At 42.5% G+C, this 6,326-nt stretch overlaps 1 protein-coding gene across 2 annotated transcripts in view; it reads right to left on the bottom strand.

The window, feature by feature from the left end:
• The window catches only part of LOC109380957 (1-phosphatidylinositol 4,5-bisphosphate phosphodiesterase epsilon-1), a 186,942-nt gene that overhangs the window by 102,088 nt on the left and 78,528 nt on the right, over nt 1-6,326 (bottom strand). The gene's annotated exons all lie outside the window — the stretch shown is intronic.

The following is a 6,326-nucleotide window of genomic DNA, read 5'->3' as shown; positions in this document are numbered from 1 at the left end:
TATATATATATATATTCACTTATAGTTAACATACAATACTATACAACATCAGCTTCAGGTGTACAGTGCAGTGATCAAGCCTCTACCCCATCCATGATGCGGTCTCCCTAGCAAGACATGTGACCACCTGACACCCTATAAAATATTTACAACATTATTAATTATATTCCCCGAACTGTCTTTCATATCCCTGAGGCAATACTGTAGTTATGTATTTATGCTGTCTAATCCCTTCCCCTTCTCCCTCATCCCCAACCCCTCCCAACTAGCAGCCATCAGTTGTTCCTCTATATCTCTGAGTCCATTTCTGTTTACTTTGCTCGTTCATTCAGTTCTTTAGATTCCACATATAAGTGAAATCATATGGTATTTGTCTTTCTCCGACTGACTTATTTCACTTCAGCAAGTTTTTTACCTTCCCTGAGACTCAATTACTCACTCCTAAAAAGGGAATAATAAATATTTTGTATCATAAAGGGTGTGGTGACTAATAAAAGAGACAATACATGTAAAGGGCTTCAGGGCTTGGAGCAGAGTTCATACTCAGTAAATGTCAGCTAATAATTAAAAAAATAACAATAAGCAGCTCCTTCAAGAGGTAGTCTTTGTAGAAACAGTGTCGGCCTTTTCATTACAGTGCCAGCTTCTCTCCTCTGTTTAGCAGAGAGGGACTTCCCAAGGATTCAACCCTCAGAAAGAATGAGTCTTCATTTCTTTCAAATATGTCAGAAATGGAGAGGCAGAGGGAAAGTGGAAAAGGAGCAAGGAAAAAATTCAGAAGAAAACCCCATATCAATAGAAAGTCTAAGGAAAGTTGGCAGGAAGCAGTGGGAAAGCAGAGATGAAGAAGGACCTGGGTGAGGGCTGTCTGAGGAAGCGGGGGCACATAGATATGGTTTGGTGGGAGGGGAAGTGCTTGGAAAACTAGCAGTGAGTCACCATAGCTTCTAGCAGGACAGTCGCCCACAGGACCCAGAGCCCTTTGTCCAGGAAACATCAGGTCCACCAGGCTGCAGTCGCATTTGATTCCGGGTGGGATTAAACAGCAGCATGCGACAGTGGCCATTTCAACACCTTTCTCACTTTGTGAAAAGGAGGTCATCTTTTCTAGGAAAAGAACAGATCCCAATTTCGAATAAAAACCAACACAGCTGTACATGTAAGGCAACAATCCTAGGATGCTCAGCACAGGATGAAATTCCTTGGTTTGCCTCACCAACTACCTAATCTATAAAAATAAACAAGGAGTGTCTTGTGATGACATCACGTCAGTGCCCTGGTGGAGCGGAGCAGAGACTTGAGACTGACAGCTGAGAGCATGGAAATTCAATTTGGGAACTTGCACAACTGCCCAGTGGCTCAGCTCCAGCACTTCCAAGCCGTGTTACTTGACACTTCATTTGTCTTGTTTGTTGACTGGCATGTTTATTCATGTATGTCTACCCCTTTGAAGCTTTAGGTGGTGAAATCTGGGCTGGCAGACACTTGATCTGCCAATTTTTGAATTATTCCCATGTGTTCTACATACAGTAGGTGCTCGATAAAAATCCCAGGTAGAGTGAGGTCAGCAGTGTTTTGTGATAATGTTGCCCAAACTTGTGTTCTGGGTCATGTTCTACCAGATGTTAAGTATTTTGTGAAAAAAGTATCTGGGGCCATATTAGTTCAGGAAATGCTGGGATAAATTAAGAGCTCTTCATTGGCAGGATTTCTTGGAGCTTTAAATATGCTAACGCACATGGTAAATCTCCAAGAAGGAGCTAATATTCAGTTTCCCAAATTCTTTTGATCATGTGATACCCCCCCCACCACCACCCCAGAAGAACACTAACACTTAGATTTCAGAATATTGGCACTGGATTTCTCCAAGCTCCTTTAGCCCAGAGCAGGCATAGCCAGGGGCTCGTCTCCACTGGCAGTTCCGGACACCGTTCCCTGCACCTGCCCAACCTAATAACACATCCCTTCATCTCTAGAAACTGTACGGTATGAGTGGACTTTGGGAGGTAGAAATTGTCAGAAACGGCAGCATAGGGTTTTATAACTGGTGTCCTAAATTCAGCATCAATATATCATTGGAGAAATTCTAAAACCAAGACACAAGAAGATTTTTCTTATACTCCAAAATGAGGAGATGAAGACACGTGCATAACTATTATTTCAGAGCCGGCTGTCATGAGGCAAGACCTGAGCAGACCATCTTCTAGCCAGGTGGTTCCACTACATAATGTGACAGCTAATAAACCAAAGGTCTTTAAAGGTTATTGATCCCGTTTCCCTTATTCTATAGATGAAAAAACCCAAGAACCAGAAAGGTCAGGTGAGTTGCTCAGGGTCGCCCAGCTAGCCAGTAGCAGTGCCAGGGCTAGACCACAGGTCCTCGGACCTCAGGACATCCTACAGTCACAACCTAATGGGCTTCCATGATCTCTATGAAGAGGATTTGACGCACCGCTACCCCTCTCTCCTTCTGTCCATGGGTCCTCAGGGGCAAGCTCACCAGGGTGAACAAGTGGCACATGCCAGGCAGGAGCGAACCTGGTCTGATCGTGAGGAGGAGGAGAGCTGGGAGCTGCAGGAATTGCTAAATCACTAACTCAGGTAGCCTATGAGATGGTGGCAGTGGATCCTAGTTGGGCAAAACCCGAGGAACAAAAGGGAAAAGGGTCAGAGCAATGAGAACGAGAGTGCCCAGGACGGGGTCTGCTACGTCACCGCCCTCCCTCGACAGGCAGCAGACCTGCCTGCAGAGTTTCAGATCTGCCCAGGCTTGAATTTCCCTTCCAGCTTCAGTCAGAGAGGACACTCCAGCTGTGCCCTGCAGACTGGGCTACAGCAGGGAAAGGGCCCAGGAGAATGCAGATTTGGGGAAAATTTCTAGAAGGGAAGGCGGAAAGGAAAACAGGGAAGAAATAACAAGAGTTGGTGCGGTCCTGCCAAGATCTGTTTCCGGAAAGGATGGAGAGACTGCTCATCGGTGGCAGCAGTGGGTTTGGGGCTGGGGATTCTGATTAACAACTCCAGGGGCACAAGTCCAAGGACAGGAGTTGCAGAAATTCAAAACTATGGACATGGGGAGGCAGGTCTGCGGAAGAGGGGGTTTATTTTGGAGACAGGGACCATGGGGCTGGCAGGACTTCCAGAGTGATTTTGCTGAATGGGCTGAAGTTAAAGCAAGCTTGTTTTCTTCAGGAGAGTCAGTTAAAGAGGTTTGAGGGATGCTGACAGTTTTTGAGGATGTGTTGACAGCTCCTGAAAAAGTGACAGACCTGCTTGGGGTGGGGGGTGCGGAGATTATTTAAAGATTACATGGAACTGTGGCAAAAGGGGGTAAGGGCCAAACACAAGCCTTGCTTCTCCTGTAGAGAGGGTGGGTTTTCACTCCAGAGGGGGAAAAACATGTTTTATACCTGGCTCAAGAAAGTTTAGGGAACTATTTATTTACTTGGAAAGTACTTAGGGTGTAGATGACAGAGACTTAAAAGCAAAAAAAACCATTCCACTATTAAAAAGTAACCCAACTGGTACCCAAAACACCCCCAAACCAAACCAAAACAAATAAGGTCACGAGGTTTTGGGGTAATGACTGGACAAATATTCTTTTCTAGATGCAGTGGGGGGCAGCCTATGTTTGAAGTCACAGGTGCTGGATTCAAGTGTCAGCTCTAACATTCACTAACTGAGGGGATACTGGGCCAACTATTATACTTAGTTTCTTTTTTATTCTTTCCATTTAAAGCAGGCCTATGAGCAACACCTACCTTACAGAATTGTAGGATTAAAGGAACTAAGGTGAACGTGCTTTAGATACTTATAAGCACAGTAGGAAGGTTAGCCAGTTTTACTAATATTAATGGGCACATAGTCAATGATTCCCAGCTATGGCATTTGGTTTTCTGAAGTACCTATATTTAATGTGGTATTTCTTTGAACTTAGAAATTACAATTTTTTATTAATGCTTTATGTTTCCATCGCTGGTCTACTATACAGCCCCTGCCTGGCCTCTGCTCCATGATGGAACTGGAGAGCATTCTGACTGAGGCCCATGGACATTACAGAATAAGCCTACATTACACCCAGACTCATTCTTTAAATTCTATATTTTTATATCTTTCCTGTGGCAAGAAAGAAATTAGTAAAGAAAGATGCTTTTTATGTCCATGAGGCACTACAGATAAATTAGCAGATGCTAACAAGAGCAAAACCAAAGTTTGCTATGAGTTGATGAGAGTTGAGCATGTAACATAAAACACAGAATATCTGAAAACTAAATATTTTCATATATAAGGTTGACAAAAATATTTCTTCCTATTTTTTCCGAATTTTCTAAGTGCTGCAAAACACAGTCAAAAACTTAAATGTTTTAGTCAAATATTTTTCTAAAACCACATTGGTATGCATGCTTTTTTCCCTTATAATTCTAAACGAATAGACTATAGCCTCCTATCAAATATATCTAACACCTGTAGCATATAAACCCAGGCCCAGATTTTCTAAAAATGCTGGGCATGTTTTAGTATTTTAATGATAAAACCCAGATGTCTTGTTTTACATGCCCTGGAAGAAAAGAAACATACAGCCTTACAAAGAACACTCACCATTTTAAATCTGATTAAACTCTATGCCAAACAAGGACTGGAAAGAGTGTGATGTTTGTACAAACGATCTTTTAAAAAGTATTTTTCAAATCCACTTAAATGTTCTGGAAAGCTCCTGAAATGTGAACCAGCAATATTTATTTACATTCCACCCCTGCACTGGAGTATGAGTTTGGTGCTGTAGCAGGAGTTGTGGTGATGATTAAGTTGGCTGTCCAATCTGTGTCTCGAGGCTCATGTGGAAGGAACTCCGCTTCGGTCACTGATACATATGACAATACTATTTAGAGCCCAGTGGTTCCTAAATGTATCAGGTTTGGTATCAGAGCGGCCCGAGAGAGTTTATCAAAAATACCCAATTGCAGATGGCATCATTGAACATAGATCTGGGGAGGGAAGTAGGAATCTGTCCTTTGACAAAGTTCTCCTAAAGTGATTCTGCTAAAGTCTGGGAACCATTTGATCTAGGGCCCTGGTCATTTTTTAGTTTGCTTAAATGCACATTGTCTCCTCAAACATTGCTTCTGCTTCTCCTTTGTATTTTGCTTCTTTCTAGCACTTTACTCATATGTGTATGTATGTAAATATGTATGTAAGTAGGTATGTATGTATGTATGCATGTTTTATTATTAGTTTCAGGCGTACAATACAACATAGCGATTAGACATTTACACCCTTCACAAAGTGATAACCCCACCAAGTCTACTACCCATCTGACACTGTACATAGCTGTTATAATACTATTGATTATATTCCCTATGCTGTACTTTACATCTCGTGACTATATATATATATATTTTAAATTATGGTTAATATTCAATACACATTGCACTTCGTTCTCAGGGATCTTCAGTCCCTTCCAATCTGGAATGGCTCCTCCATATTTCTCTGGTTTTCATGTCCTCCGCAGTTTCAGATTGCAGGTCTTAGATGCTGTAGGAGGGCCCTCGACCTGGATCCGTCGGATATTTTCTCATCACCATCTTAGGGTATGCTGTTTTGGCAGAAGTGATGCAGAATAAAGCTGTGCTTGGCTCAGTGCATCACATCAGGGGGCAAAGGATGTCAACACTTCATACAACTTCGTCCTCTAAATCTTGATCATGGGGCCAGGGTTCTGCACCATAAAGTCACCATTTTCCCCTGTTAATTATTATTTTGTGGGGAGATAGTTTGAATATTGCACTGAAGTCCTGCTCCCCATGAACCCTCAGTCCACCTGCATTCCACTGATGACTATCGCCTGGATCAACTACCTACCTCTATGATGGCTGCCGAACGGTAACTTATATTTCCACCATAGTATCAGTTTCATTCTTTGGTAAGAATGAGCTTTCCTTCCTCCCTCTCTCCCTCCCTCCCTCCCTCTCTCCCTTCCTTCCTTCCTCCTTCCCTCCCTCCATTCCTTCCTTTGTTTAAATATGCATAGACTCATGGATTGCAATTTTTTTCACTATATTGGATTCCATGACTATCATAATGAAGCTAAAATTATCCCAAAGTGTCTCCATCATTATTTGAGCATTTCTTTACTTTTTAGCATTACAAGGTGTTTCAGACTTATTGTTAATTTCCCCTGCCCCAGCTGTGGAATAGCCATTTCTCCAAGAAGCCTTGGTTTCCTTATAATGGTGGATGGTATTTGGAATCCAGTATCTGTGTGTTCCTTGTGTTTGTTGTTACTGTAATGCCATTGCTGCTAGGTCCCTTAAACACACAGAGCTCTC

Source organism: Hipposideros armiger, unplaced genomic scaffold (genome assembly GCF_001890085.2).
Source record: "Hipposideros armiger isolate ML-2016 unplaced genomic scaffold, ASM189008v1 scaffold_42, whole genome shotgun sequence".
NCBI lineage: Eukaryota > Metazoa > Chordata > Mammalia > Chiroptera > Hipposideridae > Hipposideros > Hipposideros armiger.
Note: the sequence above shows the minus strand (reverse complement) of the source record. Positions and strands in the feature narration are given on the sequence as shown.